The sequence below is a fragment of the Trachemys scripta genome, chromosome 6 (assembly GCF_013100865.1).
Source record: "Trachemys scripta elegans isolate TJP31775 chromosome 6, CAS_Tse_1.0, whole genome shotgun sequence".
Lineage (NCBI taxonomy): Eukaryota > Metazoa > Chordata > Testudines > Emydidae > Trachemys > Trachemys scripta.
The window spans coordinates 108,968,464-108,987,778 of record NC_048303.1 but is presented as its reverse complement, the minus strand read 5'-3'; the positions used below and the strand labels follow the sequence as shown (position 1 = coordinate 108,987,778).

General features: G+C 43.2%; 1 protein-coding gene across 11 annotated transcripts in view; it reads left to right on the top strand.

Moving 5' to 3' along the window:
- The first annotated feature begins 413 nt into the window (after nt 1-413).
- The window catches only part of ELAVL2 (ELAV like RNA binding protein 2), a 145,814-nt gene continuing 126,912 nt past the window's right edge, over nt 414-19,315 (top strand). For 5 of the 11 annotated variants that reach the window (XM_034774318.1, XM_034774315.1, XM_034774317.1 and 2 more), the window contains exons 1-2: nt 415-960; nt 14,625-14,743. The gene's annotated coding sequence lies outside the window, so the exon portion shown is untranslated. Of the gene's footprint in view, nt 961-4,227; nt 4,322-14,624; nt 14,744-19,315 lie in introns of those variants that run through there. The other 6 variants (XM_034774316.1, XM_034774320.1, XM_034774319.1 and 3 more) reach the window with 4 other exon arrangements.

Genomic DNA, 19,315 nt, shown 5'->3' with positions numbered 1-19,315 from the left:
GACAGAGGCGATACAAGACATTTTAATGTTAAAGAATATGCGAAAGATGCGGCAGTCAATCCACAGTACCGAGTCTGTCTACAACAGCAAGATTTCTGACGGATAAAGATTGCACCCCGCGGGGAACTCTGATAGTTCAAGCAGAACCATCCCACGTTGCTCTCTGCTCCGGGTCTCCTATTTTCTCGCCTTGCCCCCGTGCTGAGTGTGGTACCTCTCGGTGCAACTCACCCTGAAACGGGACTCCATTGAGTGTGCCGGATTGACACCGGCTGGCAGCCAATCGGGACTGGCTGTTGGGCCAGGGCGGCGCCAAAGGAACCCCGTCGCACCAATCGCGGCGCACAGCCTTGCCAGCAGGTTCCGTTGTATCGGGTTTCGGCGTATACTTCCGCGCGTGGCGCCCGGGATAGGTGGGCGCCTGGCACAGCTGTAGACACACACACGCACACACTGGTGCGGAAGCAGAGGAGCGCTGGGTGATACGGTTGCTATAAATCTGTGTGATCCAGTCCACCTCCCTTTTAAGACGTCCTCCCCCTTTATTTCTGTTCTCACTTAGAGATGCAGCATTTTACTTCTGTAGCGAGCTACTAAAAAGAAACAAGGAGACAGAGAGAAAGAGACCGTCTTTGTAACGCGTCCTTTCATCCCTTCTTTTCTTTGTTCCTTCCTTTATTTCTCTCCCCTCCCCCCTTTTTTGTTGAGTTGTGTTGCAATAGGAGGCTAGCCTTGTCACATTCCTTGTTTTAAGTTTTCCTTTCCCTTTTAATTTTCCTGATTTTTTTTTTAAGTGTTGGACTATTGGGAGGGAAAGCATTTTCATTTGATTTGCTTCTGTTTAAAACTGTCCACAGTTTAGATTTTGTGTGTTGTCTTGCGAACTATCCATCTGCTTCTTACTCCTTTGTATTGGGAGAACTTCAACGTTACTTTTTTTTTTAAGCTGAAGAGAGAAAGGTAAGTTGTGTTTTGATTCTTTTAATGTTTCTATAGCTAATACAATGTCTAAATCAAATACCAGAAAGCGTAGAATGCATGCAGTAAAGAATTAAATCTATTACATATCCTTATGTTTCCTTTAAAGCAATTCATGTACATTACAGTATGTTAACAGCACAAATACCTGGAAGTATTGGCAATATTAAGACCACCAGGAGAAAATATACATTATTTTGCATTCAAGCAGATGTACATATTCAGTGTCTAGGCTATAAACTAGCTAGATCATGGTTTAAAGTTCTTATAATAGGAATACCTTTCTAACTCTGAATGCATCACTCGCGTAAAACATCTGAAGGGACCCACATCATGCAGATGAATGAATGAGTATCGCTTTGAAAAGATAAACCTACGTTTGCAGATTAGGCGGGATAAGACCCCAAGTCTAATTGCATTAGCCCAACAGCATTTTGTCAGTTCTGAAGGGATGCGAGACGGCATGTAGGCTACCGCATACAATGAGTTGTAGTGGTCTGGACCAAGTACATGCAGCCCGTGTGATTAGCTGGGGTAAATAGCTGTCAAAACTGATGACTGGGTAGAAGGTATGCAAGGTCCAAGTTGGGTGAATGGATTGCTGTAATATAGGGGGAGAAATTATTTTTCAAACCTTCGAGTGAAAATTAAAAGCCTATATGGGGAGGATTCAGTCTACATGCGGGATACAAGAGTCCCTTTGTTCTGGGAAAGCTAAAAATGCTTCGTATTGAGGCAGTGGAAAGGCGTGAGCTGGCAAGGACAGAGAGAGGTATACTCCAATCACTGTCCGTGGTCCTACAGTAGGACAGCATTCATCGCTGAAAAAGCGGTTCCCCGTAAGTACCCTGTAGCCATCCCGGCACTCTGAGCCCCCGTTTCCCTCTCGTAGCTATTGTCAGGCTGCCACCAGAGAAAAATGGTTGAGCATGGGAGGCGTTTCTGGTCCAGATGTAACTGGCTGGTCGAGCTTGTTTCAATTTTAACTTCAATATTGCCCCTGTTTAAGATAAAGCAGCCTCCCGATTATTGCGTAGGGGAAACATAACCGCGGGGAAGTCTGGCTTGCATGGGAGAAGTTTACATTTAGTGGCAGAAGCAAAATGAGGAGGTGATAGCAGGGGGTGGGTGTGGGGGGTTAGTAGGGTGCCCCGGGTCTAAAAATAACGTATCTTCAGCCTCCTTCCTGTCCTGTATTAAACGATGTGATTAGGTGGCATTTTAGAGCTGCTGAAGGATTGCACTGCAGCGTGGTAAAGGACAGGACCAAGCATTGCCATTGTTGTTTAATTTATGCCCATCACGTTTCTACGTACCCACCTATTGCACATCTGAAAAGAATCACTACGAGAGCTATACAACTGTGGCAAATTGGGAGCTGGGCACGTTCCTTCATTCGGCATCCCAGTATTGGTAGTGAAATTGGTGTTGAGGTGGTATATTAACTAATAATTACATGTTACAGAGCTAGCTTTATTGGTGGGAGGGCGAAAGGAATATTAAACAATTTAGTACTTGTACTTAGCTTTGAGGATGTGACTATCCCCTTCCAGTTAAAACCATTCACTGAAGCCTATTTTCTGCCTAGCTAAACATATTCCCTCGAAGAAAGAGCATCCAGATTGCTAGAGGTTTGAGGGAAAGAAGCTGTAGACTAGTATTAAGTAGATCTATGAGACAAGACTGTTACTGAGAGGTGGAGGTTGTGTGTCCTTGCTGGATGTATAGCTTACAAATATCGCAGTTTAAAAGACTTCTGCGAGGGTGGAGGGGTATATGTGCCTGAAGTTGAAAAGTGCATCTTACAGACCAACACTGAGCTCCTTGGGCTTAGTCTATACTCTCCAGTCATTTTAACACCTCCTCCCCAGGCCATTTCTGTAGAAAGTACCATTAACTGCATGCTAGAAGCTAAGCCCATCCATAGAGTGCATTTTATCTCCATCCAGGGAATGAATTGAACTACTAAACCAGGAATCTGAATTTTAGCAGGGACCAATCTGGAGACTATTTGCATACTATTTCAGTCCAAAGGAGCGAACTCCAGTTAAAGTGCTATTTTAGAGATGGAGGTAGCCATAGTGGCAGTGTAGGCCCCTCTGACTTCTGAGCTGCAAGTGCTTCAGGTCTTTTGACTATTTGACTAACATACTGTATATAAAGTATAGGGGGGAAAAAAGCAGCGTGACATTCCTCTCTCCCTCCCCTCCAAATCTATATTAAATTGCTCCTGCTAGGATGGTAGGGGGGCAAAAATAACCAGAGCCCCAGCATAAAACCTTTCCCCCTAAAAGAGAAAAAGCACATTTAGTCCTCTATGAATCAAGAAACAGCTAACCTAGAGATCTTGCTTTTAAACCCCCACTTTTCTTCTACCTCTAGACTGCAGGAGCCTCTGAACTGCATTGCTTAGACGGAGTCTGTTTCCCCCCTAGTCCTACACGTGGGCAGGTGATCTGTTGTGGCTAATGAGGCACTCAGGTGTTTAATGACAATGAACTCAGCAGAGGGCACATGCAATAATATACCGCCTAGTTGTTTGCTAGAAGTGCGCTTGGGTTCTAATGACTAAAGGAGGACTCAGACCGCAGAGGGCATGAGTTTGTACAGAGGCACACTGTGGCCCTGCTCTATGCAATACAGTATTACTATTAATGGGCGGGAATGGAAGAGTGACTCCTTACTAAATACCTACCCCATGATTATCAGACTGCTGGGGCTGCACACCACACTACAGCTCTTCTTCTGGCCCTGGCCTGGGGACCCCAGTGAGAACAGGCTACCAAGCAGCTCTCCAAGCCCACTGCACACTAGAAATAGTTTACTGGATCCCTAGATGTATGAAAGCTCCCCAGAACAAACACTGTCGTCAAAGTTTCCTTCTATTTAAACTGGTCTCTGAAATAAAGATCGGAGGGGAACGGGCTGGGAAGAGAAGAATTTCATACCCTGGGGTGGAGAGTAGGGAAAGGAAACAGCTCAGCAATTCCATGCAGCTAGGGGACGTTTGCAAGACACGGGGGCTCTAGAGACTTTTCCAGTGTAGCTTGCAATCATCCTGTTGTTATGGGCGGTGCTAATTCCTCTAGGCCCGGGAGTGGGGGAGGGAGTGTGCTACCCCCGCCCATATATGCGGGGCCGGGGCGGAGCCCCTTCCCGTCGGGAACGTTGACGCCTCGCCTTGTTGCAGGCTCCCGGCGCCCTCACTGGCCGCTCCCAGGTGTCACTCAAGCAGCCCAAGGTGGGGTTCCTTTTATTTTCCCGCCAGCGCCCGGGCCGCTCGTCCCTGCTGCAGCTGGATCGGGACCCTTGCTGGCGTGGGCGCTGCAAACGCAGGGCCGGAGTAAGTTAAAAAATAAAGCGGGGCTGTGCGGGATACGAGAGCAACATTTTTTCCGGGTGGGAACCGCTGCTGGTGCTGCCCCTGAGATGAAGCTCTAGGTTTCCCTTTGGGGGGCATGCGGGGCTTTTTTTTTTTTAGGACTCTCCGAGTTGTTCATAGTTTGCAAGACCAAGCTCGCCCTGCGTGCACTGGAAACCAGCTACTCGGGGCCATTTGCTGGTGGGGAGCTGTAGCTAACAAAGCGTTTGTGGTCTCGTCTCTGACTGCAGCGCGTCCGGGAGTCCGGGGGCTGTAGCGTCCAGCTAGTTCTCTCGCTGCTGCCGCTGCCTTTTGTTTGCGGCTTTTCCTGGGGTGATGCACCGCTTAGGAGCCGCTAAGCACTCGCCCGTGTCGTTACACCCGCAGCTAAGTGCGGCGGGGTGCGCGCCCCTCCCCGGGGCTTGTGCCTGCGGCGGGAGCGCTCGCAAAGCGCCGCCGGACCTCGCCCCCCACTTGCGGGGCAAGAGCCTCGCCTAGCCGCGGCGGCAGGGCCAGGGCAGCGGCGGGGCGCTGCGGGAGGCTCCCGGCGGAAGTCACGCCTCGCGCTTGCCGTGCGGGATCGCACGCGATGGAAAGGCGGGGAGCGGCGGGCGGGCTCTGGGCGTGGTAGGGAGCGGGGCCTCTGAGCGCAGCCGCGCCGCGTGCCAGGATCCCCGGGCAAGCTAGGGGGCAGGGCGGGGCCGCGTGTGCTGCAGAGAGGGCGCACGTGGTGTAGAGGGGCCGGCTAAGGTACAGAACAGCTGCCTTCCAATCCGTCCTCAAGCCTTCCGCTTGCCGCCCAATCTCCCCAGAGCCCTGGCCACTAAAGCGTGCCACCCTGCGCCTCGTCTGCCAATTTCTGGGCACTTCCACATCCCCTGAAAAGAGAGGGATTCTTCCTCTTGCAAGGACTTCTCTTTCCCACAGCGTGAGATGCCATCTTCTCTGATCTGTAGTTCCCTTTTCTTGCTGTGGCTCATCCACCCCTCTGCAATGCAAGCTGCCATTTTTCCTAACAAGCTTTTTGGCAAGTCCATGTCGTCACTTTCCCTAAGCGGGGGAGGGAGGGCAGGGGCTGCAAACTGAAGATATCGTTGTGATTGCTGAGTTTGGGCAGGCATGTTATAGACAAGCAAACACAAAAAGGGGCAGGAGAGAGTGCATATCAACAGCAGCCTACAGTAAATAGATGGATTTGGGATCCACCTAGAGTCATTCCTTGGTGTGACCCATGTGCTCACTGCAAGGGTGAACCTGCAGAAAAAGTGTGAAGTTCCTGTTTGCTAAATTTTTTGCACAATTTAACTTAAATGCGAACCTGTCAGTTGCATAATTAAATGTAATGTTTGAGTGGATGGTGAAAGGCTATTGATACAGATGACTTTTGGCTCCCTTTTCTACACTAGAGAAATGTAGCTATAACTTGATGTGCAAGAGTTCTAGATTAACCTATTAAAAAAACAACTTCCTTTTAAAATAGGACTGAGTTGGTGGAGGGCAGGGACAGGATTGGAGACTGTTCAGGATTCTTATTGAACCAAGAAGAAAGTTCAGATAAGCATATGCAAGCATAGGAAGTGGAGAAAGATGGCTGGAGAAGGACTTAAATGTGTTGGAGGCTTCAAATGGGGAAGATGTGTCAAGATTTGACTCCCAGAACTCTGTGAGGAGGGACCTGTGTAAAAACTTCAGTGCATCCTTCTTTTTGCTAATATTTAGTATTCCAGGTCTTGGCCAAATTATTTGGTTATTGTTCCTACACTCTGTAATACAGTACTTAATGTTTGTATCAAAAGAATCAGCACAATCTTTTAGTGAGGAGGTGCTTTTTGTCGCTGAATAGCTTTTTGTCTCTCTCCTTTCCTTTGACTACTTGGTTAGCTCTGTCTTCTCTCCTCTTCCTTGATTGTTTCCTGTGATCTCTCAGGAATCTCCTATCCCTTCTTCCTTATTTTACTTCTCCGTCAATGCATCTGTTGTAGCTCAGATAAACTCAGCATCAGCACCTGCTACCATGACAGGAAGCATTGTTTGGACTTTTCTTTATAGTAAACTCCTCTATCTGGATTACTCTTACACCCCCCTGCCCCTTCTTAATATGGCCTTTCATTCTTACACACCTATCCATCCATTCTCCCTATACTCTGCACCTCTTTTTACCTCACCCCCCATCCCCAATCCCAGGTCTGACCTCGCTCTTTCTGGATTTCTTTCAGTCATAGCAGATGCATTGTTATCTCCTCCCTGGGTCAGCTTATACAGATCAAGAAATCATTACTTGCACCATGGGGCAGCATTTATTTTTGTGCACAGTTTGCATTGCCTTTAGCTTGAAGAACCCAACCCTGGAATAACTTGCGGATCTTGAATGGTCCGCATGCTTCAGAAATGCTGCGTGAGCATTTAAAATATGCTCATCCTTTCAATCTAAAGTGAATGTGAACTGTGCAGAAGTACAGATGCTGGCCCTGGGTGGGGAAAGGAACATGTGGAAAGTGGGGGCACTGGTTTCCTTAGCTTATCACAGCGCTCCACCCTGTGGAAGAAAGTGCCTTAGCCCTGCTGTTCCTGACCACTGGCACCACTACACCTTGGTGTGTCCAAATAGACAGTATCTAATGGTTGTGATGTGTAACCAGGCAAGGTGATAACTGCATCCCAACAAAAGCCAATTATATTTATCTTAATTAAACAGGAAATAAGCAGATTTTCGTCTTCTGTTGCCTATTAATTGATTAAAACTGTGGAGGCACAACTTCACTAGCACATCTTGAAACTTTGGCTCATTACCCTTCAACCACTCCCACACCTCTACCTTAGAGAAATGAATCACAGCAAGGAAAGGAAGTTGATGGCTTGGCACCAAGCAAAAACTGAAAATGGAATATTTGTGAAGAAAACTTTGTTCAGTGTTTTGAATCTCTAAATGCAAGCATCTAATACTGAGACTTAAACATAGGAATGGCCATATTGGGTCAGACCAGGGATTCCGTTAGTTCAGTGTCCTTTCTGACAGTGTCCAATACCAAGTACACCTCTACCCCACTATAACACAACCCAATATAATGCAAATTCGGATATAACGGGGCAAAGCAGTGCTCCGGAGGGGAGGGGGGGCTGGGCTGTGCGCTCTGGCAGACCAAAGCAAGTTCGATTATATAACCTATAACGCAGTAAAATATTTTTTTTTTTTTTTTTTTTTTTTTTGGCTTCCGAGGACAGCATTCTATTGGGGTAGAGCTGTACTTCAGAAGAAGATGCAAAAACCACTATGGATAGCAATGGAATAAATTGCTTAGAGGGAATTTTTCACTAACCCCTGTGATTTTAGTGTGTGGTTTACATCCTGAAACACAAAGGTCTTTGTCTCTCCTTAAAATTTATCCTGTTTCATGTAGCTTGATTTCTCATTATTCATATAAATGTCTAATCCTCTTTTGAATACTACTAAGCTGTCTTCAAGAATACCTTGTGGCAGTGAGTTTCAGATATTACTCTTACACAGTGCATAACTCTTTCCTCTACTCCACTTTTAGATTTGTTCCTTTAATTTCATGGATGTGATCTCATTCTGGTGTTACCCTTCCATTTTGGCTTACATGGTATAATTGATGATAGGAGGACAAAAGGCCTAGTAATATCAAGACTTTCCCCAGCTTAGAGTATCTCTCCTCAGTCCTAGCACTCTGGCTCACTTTTATGTAGTATGACTGGCATTTGAAATTTGGTAGTGAAATATTCTAATGTGGTGTTGGCAACAGCAGAGATGCAATTACATTTTTTTAAGCACAATTAAATGAAATTGTTTGCTTAATGTTTCAAGATTGTGACTATCAAACACCTTAAGACTAGAATGCAACACTTTTAAAGTCAGAACTTGGACAAGAAATATTTCATTTGACCACAGAAGTTTCCTTATACAGTTCAGTAACTGGTTATGAATTTAATCTGTTCAATGACTGTTTTTATGACTAGATGAGAATAACTTTTTGATATATTCAGTGACTAATGTACTACAGCTGTGTCTCATGTGATTTTTCTCTTCCTTCGTGTTGGGCTGGCAAAAATGGGAGGATGCAAAGAAAACCATTAGTGATCAACTCTGACAATCTAAAATTGGGAGTAAAGGGGATGACAGTGGCATTGTGTTGAGAAATTGAACTACAGCTTCAATTTGGTGTTTTATGTCCTTCGTTGCAAATCAAAGAGATCAGAGTACATAGACAACATTTAACTCTTTTCCTAGACCTTTTGCAGATTGTGTTTGGGATGACTTGCTTCAAGCAGACCCCAAACCTTTTCTGCAGCTTGTTTTCTCATACAGTGGAAGAAGAGACCTACTGCTGATTTAGTATGCAATTGTAAAGGGTTTATCTGACATACACAACATAGGTGACTCAGTTTAACTGTCTTTTTGGCTGTACATAGCGTTGGCAGTAATGGAAGTTAGATTAATTGCAAATAACCTTAAAACTGTAAGGGAACTCATTCTAACATTAAAATTTGACATACTGAGGCTTTATTTTCCTTTTCAAAAGCCTTTTATAGCCATACTTGAACTGACATTTCCCTTCACAGTGATAGTCTTCTCAGTTCCAGTGTGTTCTGTTCCAGCAAAATGGTTGATCCTTTTTTGTGCACAGTAAAGACTTTAATTGCTTTAGTCTTCAGAGTAACTGATAAGACTTGAACATGCTAGTTAGCATTTGCATAAATCTTTCCACATTACTGGCCTAATCATGTTAGTTTATTGTTAATGCTGTTTTATTCTGTTACGCAGACTGAAAGCAAGTCCCTCTCGCACTGTGATCTCTTGGCATTTAATTCACCACCATTTTTTTTATTGTATAAAATGGTGTCATGTGTAAGGGATGTCCTATTTAATGACTGCCTTTAAGTCAGCTAATTTTCCACCAAAGTAGGAAAAGACTTAAGTTTGTCATACATACGTGGCAAGCTTATATTTCTTGCGTGTGAATTTGCTTTCCTTGTGGGTGATTACTTACAAAAAAAAAAAAAAAAGGAGGCATTTAAAATATTTCCTATCATAATCTTGTTCCTGGCTCAGTAAGGACTTGTCTAGACTAGGGTGAAAAAGTCCCTCCCCCTCCACTGAGTTAGCTTAATTGGTATTTTAATAGATTTAAGGTAGATCAGTTGGGGAAGGTAAAAGAACCGCTCTTTTTGGTCTAGCAGAATCCAAAGACTGTGCTCTTCCACCTACCCCTTCTTTTCTGTGCTCCTTTCCCCAAATCCGCATAGCTGCTCTAGATACTTTCAGAAGTAGAGTTGAAGGGAAAAAATTACACTTACCTACTTGTAAAAGTAAGTTTCTTATTGATCTCTGCCGTGCTAAAAGGTTGCTTATGACAAAATCTTACTGTCATTCAGACTAATGGCTTTTGATCTCTTCTTGCCACTGTTCACCACCATTTATCTCTGCAAAACAATTGGTGAATGAATTTGATTTGCATCTAAAGATGCATCCCATCATCAGGAACGTTTGATTTTTGTTCTAATGTGCTCATTAGCAGAGGTTAAAATCTTGAGTGCCGAGCACAGCTATCTTTGAGAAACAGTTGTCTTAAAACATGAAGCTTTCTTTTCCTGATAGCTCAAATAAATTTGAGCAAATTGCAATATCATCCGAATTGACTACCAAACAATGTTTGGGTTTTTTGACACCCTTATCCCCAATTCCTAAGCAGGAAATCAAACTCCCTTTTTTCTGATCTGTTATCTGTATGCATCTAGACAATTTAATGGATTAGTGCTGAATTTACACCACTGTACCTGAGAAGAATTGGCTTTCGGTGTTAGACAATTGTACTGGAGTATAGCCTTGCAACAGAATTTGAAATAAGTTTGTTTGGTTTTGCAGTTGTCATTTAAAATGTAGCAAAATTTTGTGCAAAAGTGGGTTTTGATTGTCAGCGGAGAGGCTCAGGAAAACTGCCAGTATTGAAGAACAAGCTGCACAAGTAGCCCAGTAGGCATTGTTGTCAATTTGCAGGGAATCCTGGTGTCTAATGTGTTGCCACTGCAGCTAGGTTTTACAGTATAACCTTGGCAGAGGCTGTATCTAGAAAACAGCTGCCTGCTCTGTACTTTACCAGTTCCACGTGAAAACACTTGCTATCTTGCCTTGCCTTATCCAGCCCACTCTTTCAAAGGCCTAGTCTTCACTTACCGGCTGGTCCGGCGGCACGCCATCGATGTTCTGGGATCGATTTATCGCGTCTGGTTAAGACGCGATAAATCGATCCCGGAAGTGCTCACAGTCGGCGCCGGTACTCCAGCTCGCCGAGAGGAGTACGCGGCGTCGACGGGGGGAGACTTCCGGCCGCGTCTGGACCGCGGTAAGTTCGGACTAAGGTACTTCGAATTCAGCTACGTTATTAACGTAGCTGAATTTGCGTACCTTAGTCCGAAGTCCGGACTAAGTGGGGACCAGCCCAAAGAAAATGAGGGTCCTGATCAGAGAGGCTCAATTTTTAAATGTTCTATAGAGACTGGTTATGCTTCATACCACGTTCTCTTATGAAAAGCAACTCTAAATTGCTTGTGGTAGAAATACCAAGAACAGCTCTTACCTTTAGGTTTGTAAAAACATTTTCTATTAGTAGTTCCATGCAGAATAACACTTGTAATCAGACATACAGGTCAGGATGAGCATCTTTAGTGTCTAGAGTTCTAGCAGCATGAGTAAAAGATACAGGGGGTGGCAAATGTTACAGTATCTAGGTCTTAAGTGTGTGCGTTTGAGATGGGACATTTCAAATGAATCCTGATAGATTCTATGTTCCATATATACCACTTCTCTTGGAACTATTTTAGGAATTTTTACTTAAATTTTACTGGTATTATATTTTTGGATCTTGTCCGTAACTGTAGTTGCCATGAATTGAATTGTGTGGGGTTCTGAGGAAGCCATAAACTTCCTTAACTCTTCTCCCTCCTCCTTCTGAAATAATAGGTCTGCTCTGCACCTGCTCTGAATGCGTGTTTCCAGTGGTGCAGCCGTGCCAGTGCTGGATCAAAGATGGGAGAGTAGTCTTGGTCGAAGGTTCCACTGGTTCAGTTATCATGTGGCATACTAGTAGCTTTCCAATGTTGTATAGTCTTTCAGGAAACACTGTAGACAGACTTGAATATGTAATGTTTGTGTTTAGTGATCTTAATAATCAATACAAAATTTCATCGCCTGTATAATTCAGGCAGAAACACCATCAAAATAACCATAAACCCAATGCTTTTCTTTGGAAGTAATCTCTAAAACAGAATGGAGATTTAATTTTCTCTCATTGGGTTCAGTGTTGCTGGTGTCTGAAGAGATGAGATGTAACTTGCTCTAGCAATGCTACTGCTGCTACCCAGCAGAAGGCTTATAAATGTCCAGTGTCTGTAGAGGCAGTGCTAGTCAATTTGGGGTGTTGCCCCCCTTCCCACAACACATAATAAGTGAATGGAGGTGGGAGGGGGTTCCCTTGAGCTGCTCAGGGCCTTAACCAATTGCTTAGTCTGTTTCTGCCTAGTGCCAGTTCTGGGTGTCTACAAGCTGAGTGAGGGCTCTTCTAAGAACTTCAGTCTTTTCAGGGTTAAAAAGTGCACCTGACTCTTCTAGCTTTTATATTGCTTGGCTGAAAAGAAAAGGCAATAAACACCATTAGGACCTTCTCTGGAGTGGGGGAGGGAAGTATCTTGACCAACCAACACAACTTTAAATCTGTGCTAGCTTATAGGATAAACGATTTTGATCTCTTTAATCAGCATTTAATTAAAACAGTCAGCCAAAATTTTTTTTTTAAACTTCTTCTGAGTCCTGGGTCATAATGTGTATCTGATGGTGTATATAACACAAAATGCCTGCGTGTCTTGCTTTTCTGTAAAAACATCTGTATTTTGGAAACCAATACAGTTGCTATAGCCGTCCAAATGGCTACCCTGAGCTTCTGAGTTAACAGCACTGATCTGGACTGACCAAAAACATGGAAGTGAGAACTGCAGTTAACTGGGGGGGGGGTGTGTGTGTGTGTGTGTCTCTCTCTCTCTCCCCCTTCCCACCCCTTTTTTTCCCCTTTAACATCATGTTAAATAGACTTTTATTACCTCTATATATTACATAATTACTGAATAGCCAATACTTAATCTGAAATGTGTGTAGGACAGTATCCTAAATATTTAATACACAAAATCAAAAATTAGGATAATTTAAAACTGAATGCTTGAAAAGCATTTTAAGCAGAATTAGGAAAGGCTGTTCAGGTCATCCTGGCCTATTTACATCTTAGTACTTCAGGCACTAATTGCCACGATGTTAGCTGCTTTCCTTTAGAATGATTCAGTGTAGATTTTTTGTTTGTTGTTTTAGTCCAAACAGTTTTCCTTGACTAACCAAGTTTGCACAGTGGGCGTGTGTGTGTGTGTGTGTGTGGAATGAAATGGCTTTTGACTGTCTGCTGGAATATTTAACTTTGATGGGGAGAGAGATAGTTAGTAGGGTTGGCTTAATAGTGCTGCAAATATTAGATGAAGCTTCATCTTCCCTTTTTTAAAGTAGGTAATTTCGGTTGTTAAATACAATACACAATACTTACTGCAAGGATTTTTGGGGGGAGAGGAAAAGGGGAACACTGTGCCTTGTTGCTTTGGCTAGCGATGTGTCCAATAAATTGTTCAAGTCTTGCAAATCGCATCCTCTGCCTCCTGTGAATAGTCTCTGCTGGTTATCTTTTTTTTTTTTTAAATATATGAGAGAAACTCAACAGTGGAATTGTGTTCAGTGCCCCAAAAACTATAGTCAAGAGCAGTGAGCCATGTCTAAAGTGGTTTTTCCATAGTGTACTTCAGGTTAGTAGCTGACCTTAGAACCTGCATCTCTCAATTTCTTTGTTGCTCATCTCTGAGAAGTATCATGTGAAAGCAGAACTCTTCAGTGATCATCAATCTCCATATCTCGTTTAGGGGCCAGATTGGGGTGGAATGGGGGGGAACGTGGTGGTATTCTTCCAGCCTACACAAAACAAGCTCAACTTATGGCTTCTAGAATGAAGTGCTACTCACAGTAGGTTGTGCATATGCTTAAAATATGACTCGGAAAGGCACGAACGTGTCCCATGGTTTGGCTAGTTTCCTAGGCTTGCCACCTCCTTGATTTGGGGGTGAAGTAATTGTATCTTATACACTGCTCACCGGTGGCATCAAAATGACATCAGTCAGTAAATTGTGCGGGTCTAGGACCCTCTTTCTTCTTTGTTGCATAAGGAAATAAATTGCTGACATTTAAAATTGTGATCACTAGTTAATTTCCCACTGAGACGAATGGGACAGTTCACAACTCTCTGCTATGGTTCTGGGCTTTCTGCTGACTCCTCTCTGCATCCATTGCATTTGGCTCACATTTCTGAGTCTGTCTTCACAACAATAACAGCTAGAGATGTCGTTGGGGGTGGGTGGGTGTTTTTTGTGTGTGTTTAAATGTATGCTGAAATTCTGAAGAACAGAGATGCCCTGGTAGCAGTTTCTGAGCCCTGCCCCTAGTTGTTCTAGGTTTTGTTTTTAACCTAATACTATAGAGGAATAGGAGGAAATGCGGGTGTTTCCAAGTTCAAAATTTAGGTGGTGCATTGTGGTGGTACTTGTTGTTTAAGGGCATTTGTGAAAATGTCACCTTGTACTTTACTTTGGCTATTGGACTGTTTACTAACTTGCAGGCATTCTCCTTGAAGTGCTGCTGCGGGCCATGTTCAGTTGTGTGCTACTATTTGGGGTACTGGAGCTGGTATCGCTGATTACACCTTCACTTTTTAAGAACGTACTGAATGTTAAAGAGCTTAGACTTGCATCCAACCAATTCCACAAGCCATTCAGACTGCAAAAATCATTAAGCTCAGTGGGACATTGCTCCATCAGATCCAGTGGCAAGAACAGCAACTGTTGGGAGGGTGGTGATGAAGAAGCATGCAACCTTAGAGTTCTGCTCTTGTTCAAGGAGAATGTGATAGAGAGGGGTGGCAGGAGAAGAGGCTGAAATTCTGACCATCTTTGTGGCCAGAGAGAGAGAATTGGGAGGAAATAATTAGTCTCCACAATGGTTGCAGTACATCTGTGTATACATAGCAACTAGTAATATAGCAGCAGCCTTTTGTGTAGTAACGGGCATTTTCAGTAGATCCATGCCTTGTTCTGTAGCAGGATTTTTCTCATTTCAGTATAATCCATTTTGTGTGCCCTCTTGAAATGCCAAAAACTAATGTTGTGACCTCTGTTTCTGTTCATTCATTAGCATTAAATTTCACATGCACCAGTCCAGTTTCAAGGCAGAACAAGATCTGGGGATTTACTTGCTTTTTTAGATCTACCATTCCTCTCCAATCTTGAATCAACAAACATAACTAGTTAAAGGTAAGCGGCAAACACTATTGCTTACATAATTTTTTATCAAGAATTTTCAGTGTCTTAAAATTAACAGTTTAACAACCTGCGCTTGCTATCAAACAACAATTAGAATAAGATTTTAGTTTGTAGTAGTATTAGTAGACTAAAAATTAATCTTTCAGAACAATTCTTTTTTTTTTTTTTTTTATTAAAAGGTTGATGTCCCTCTAGCCAGCATATTCTGCAGATTGGTTTATACTTTCCATTCTGTCTCCTAAATGGAGGACTCTTGCATGCTCATAACTGCTAGAAAAACCATGTATTGTTCCTTGTATCTTGCATAGCAGATAACTGGTAACTGAGTGTGTGGCAGTCACTTGGTAGTGCGCAATTTAGATTATAAACCAGTTTAAGTTGTCTTTCTCTTCTCTTCTTCTCCTTCTCCCCTCCCCCCCCAGTTGCTCATATCCTTAGATAGTTTAAAAAAAAAAAAAAAACTAAACTTTTGGGTGAAACGTTGCATACCTGATCTGGCCAAAAAGTCAACTTTGAGGAGTACATCCTTTTACTGACTTTATTTTTGAACTATGTAAGACGAGGGGAATGTTTTTATTGAAAAATCTATTGTATGTAAATCTCAAATGGCTAAACTGTGAAATTTGGCATATAAATAGCACTTGGCTGTGGATTTACTCCAAGGTAAGATCTTGGTGGGCAAGAGGGGAATTGGTTGGCTAATAAAGCTATTAAGCGGCTGAAATTGTTTGAGTTGCTGAAGATCAAAGATGTTGAAGTTGCCTTTGTAAAAAAGCTGCAGGCTTTCTGCCCAGCCTAAAATGCAGAGGTTTGTGGCTGCTCATAGGTCCGTTTGCGTAGAAGAGGCAATATAGTTGTCCTCTCTCCCCCGCCAAAAATGTTTCCTTAAAAGGAACAAGAAAATACTGTGAATAATAGTGGCAAACCCACAAGAGATGCAGAATCCACATTGTAGAGAAAAAATCACATGTTCTAAGCTTTCACTTAAAAATGAAATCCGTTTTAAAGATACGGCTGTTTCAAAGGGAACAGATGTGCCGTTTGTTGTGTCCAGGCACTGTAGAGAACTATGCAATGGCTGCAATGTGAACTACCATCTTCTCTCACCTCATTCATCTTTGTGACCATTTAGATGCTAACATTCAGCATGGGCAACTTCCTCTGACTATAAATTAAATGCACAGAACTGTAATGCAAGGTCGAGGTTGCACAGTTTAAAAATCAAAGCTGAGAAACAGGAATGCTTACATTCCTAAAGCAATGTTAACTAGGCCCTATTGCACTTCCTGTGTATCTGTGGTCTAAATTGAATAGAACAAACAAATGTATTAAGCATCATATTCAAGAAAAACAAACAGAAAATGAGTTAATGTTGCTATAGGAACCTTTTCCATTTTCTGACTTTTAAAATTAACTGCAATTTCAGTGTTTCATAAGTAAAAGCAAAAATATAAATGAACCTTTTTGTACCCTTTGGCTGAACATAATCAGGTTAGCCAAAATCATTATGTACCTACATTTTGTGATATTGCCATTGGTTGCTCAGGTGTTAGCACCAAAAACTAGTGACCAGTTAGTAAACCTCTGACTCGGCTAATAGGATTGGCTTGCCCTATGTAAATCTCCTTTCCTCTCTTATGTGAGGACTTATCTACCTGAAAAGTTGCACTGGTTTAAAGGAGTGACTTTTAAAAACGTACTTTGTTAAACTGGTGCAAAAAGCTGTGGACACTTATTTCAGTGAAAACTAGATTTATTTCAGGTTAATTTAAATTGGCAAGGAATAGATTGAAACTGAAGTGACTATACAGTGGCTTGCACCAGTTTAACTACACTGATTTTTCCCCCCAACCCCAATCAGACCTTCGGTTAAACTACAACTGCTGTATGTAGACATGGCCTTAGATGTTGCTAGTTTGTATTTGCTCTGGCTTCATAGTTAAGCGCAGTAAACTTCATTCAGATGCTCGTTCTATACCTTTATTAATTGGCTTACCCTCAGCACATGATCTAAGTCTGATTGCACAACAGCAAAAGAGATCACCGTAATTTCAATAAACTTGTCTGTACATTATATTCAAAAGCTAGCACTGGTGTTGAACTTCTGAACGCTGTCGAGCGTAATGATACAAATAAGAAAGGAAAGGCTTATGTGCTGAAGTGCTGAAGATACTGTGCCCAACCCTCTTCTTTTCCAGAAGAGATCTGATTTTTTTTTTTTTTTTTTTAAAAACTAAGTATGGCTTAAAGTGCTAGTAACTCTGCATTTAAATGCAGGGCAAGATGGTTGATCTTTTAGTCTGTCATGCATGGTGTTATTTCTGTGGATTGAAGAACCTTTTTTTTTTTTTAAAAAAAAAAGTTCCTATGAAATGAAGTTATACATTGACTTATAAAAGGGGTTATTAAAAAGGGAATTGGGGAATACATACTGGAGTTTCTGACCAGTACTATGCTTGCAGGAAACTGATACTTAATCCAGCAAACAAATGAAAATATTTGATATAGTGATTCAACATGGGTGATCTACTGAGAGAACTTTCACCGGAGAGTTTTGCACAAGATGGGCATGCCCCTGCTTGATCCCCAGTATGGGCAAACAAGCAGTGAAGAAAAATAAAGAGCACTTACCTATATCGCTAAATAGTGAGCTTTGGTATGTCTGTGACTGGGGAATCCCCCCACAATTTGACCTAGCCCAGGGCGGGGTTGCACTCACTCTTCCATGAACCAGGAGAAAACTGAACCTGTGGCAAGTGGAGCAGAGGAAGGGGTAATCTAAGTGAAATTGCTCAAAAACAAAAAAGGCTAATAATTAGGGCCCTACCCAATTCACAGTCCATTTTGGTCAATTTCATGGTTATAGGATTTTAAAAATCATAAATTACATGATTTCAGCTATTTATGTCTGAAATTTCATGGTGGTGTAATTGTAGGGATCCTGCCCCAAAAAGGAGTTGGGAGGCGTCACAAGGTTATTGCGGGGGGTGGGGGTGGGGTTCTGCGGTACTGCTATCCTTACTTCTCCGCTGCTGCTGGCAGTGGTGCTGCCTAAAGCTGGAGAGCGGCAGCTGCTGGTTGGGAGCCCACTCTGAAGGCAGAACTGCCAGCAGCAGCAGCACAGAAGTTGGGGTGGCATGGTATGATATTGCCACCCTTACTTCTGTGCTGCTACTGGCGGGACACTGCCCTCAGTGCTAGGTGCCTGACCAGCAGCCGCTTCTTTGTCCACCCAGTTCTGAAGACAGCAGCACAGAAGTAAATGTGGCAATACTGTGACCCCCCTGCAACTCCCTTTTAGGTCAGGACCCCCAATTTGAGAAACACTGGTTTCCCCCATGAAATCTGTATAGTATAGGGTAAAAGCACACAACACCAGATTTCAGTCTGCAGTATGGCTTTCGTGGGCATGAATCTGGTAGGGGCCTACTAATGATGAACTGCCTGGTGACTGGCTGCAGTAGGTCCTTTCCACCTCCCAATACAAAGCCGTGGAAGAAGAACCGAGCTAAACAAATGGTCAGTGGGCTATTGACATAGCACTAAGGGACTCACAAGCCCTATTCCCTTGACCAGCAGCCCATGTCTCTTATGCTTTATTAGCAGAGGCTTAACCATATGCTCCTTTATGGGGAATCTTCTCCATCCACTGGGTCGTACATGTGCCTCAGGGTACCTCTAGGTCACAGTCTTCCTTCATCCAACTGACTTAAAGTTCTATTACAGACTTCTTGGGAGTCTGATACCTTGCACAGGGATCAAGGGCTTGCCTCTGACTTGATGGAGGCACTGAAGAAGTAGCATCCTCTTGTGGGAAGTGAAGGTACATTTTCCATGGAGGTAAACACCGCTGGCTGTTCAGTGAATTCATCAGCCATCTCCGATATCCGTATTCTTTTCTGATTAGGGATAGGAGGGTATATGTAAAAGGGCATAGAAAAGGGCAGGAACCTTGCTGCTTCCAGAAGAAGGGGGCAAAAAAAGCCCCATCCCTCTCTTAAGATCAGAATTAATCTTTCAAACTCTGACCCAATCCAGGGATCCTATCCACAGTACTTGTTTCGGAGTCTTATTCAGCTGGAATCCAGTGGAACCCAAGCACTTGACAACACCTTGGATTTCATTTGAAAAAAAAAAAGTAAAAAAAACTGAAACAAGAGCTTATGCTCCTTTCTCCTGGGAGGAATGCCAGCTGTCAAAGTAGGAGGGACAGGAGAATAATGCAGAGAAACCTGTTCCTTCAGGAATACTCAGCCATAAGAAGGCCCAGCAAAACCCAGGCATTGTGTGACAAAGGATGGCTTATTGGACCGCTGATGGACTTCTAGCTCATTAGAGTTGCAATACAGTCATGCGGATTCATGGATTCCCGCTAAAGCACCTGGCATTCGCCACTCTCAGAAGGCAGGATACTGGGATAGATAGACCTTTGTATGGCCAAAGAGGCAACTTCCTCACAAAGTGTTCCTTCTGCTGCATTCATTCACTTTACTTAACTAATCCTTTCATGGGCACACTTTGTTCAACTTCCTACCAAGTATGGGAAAGTCTTGTGGGCTGAGA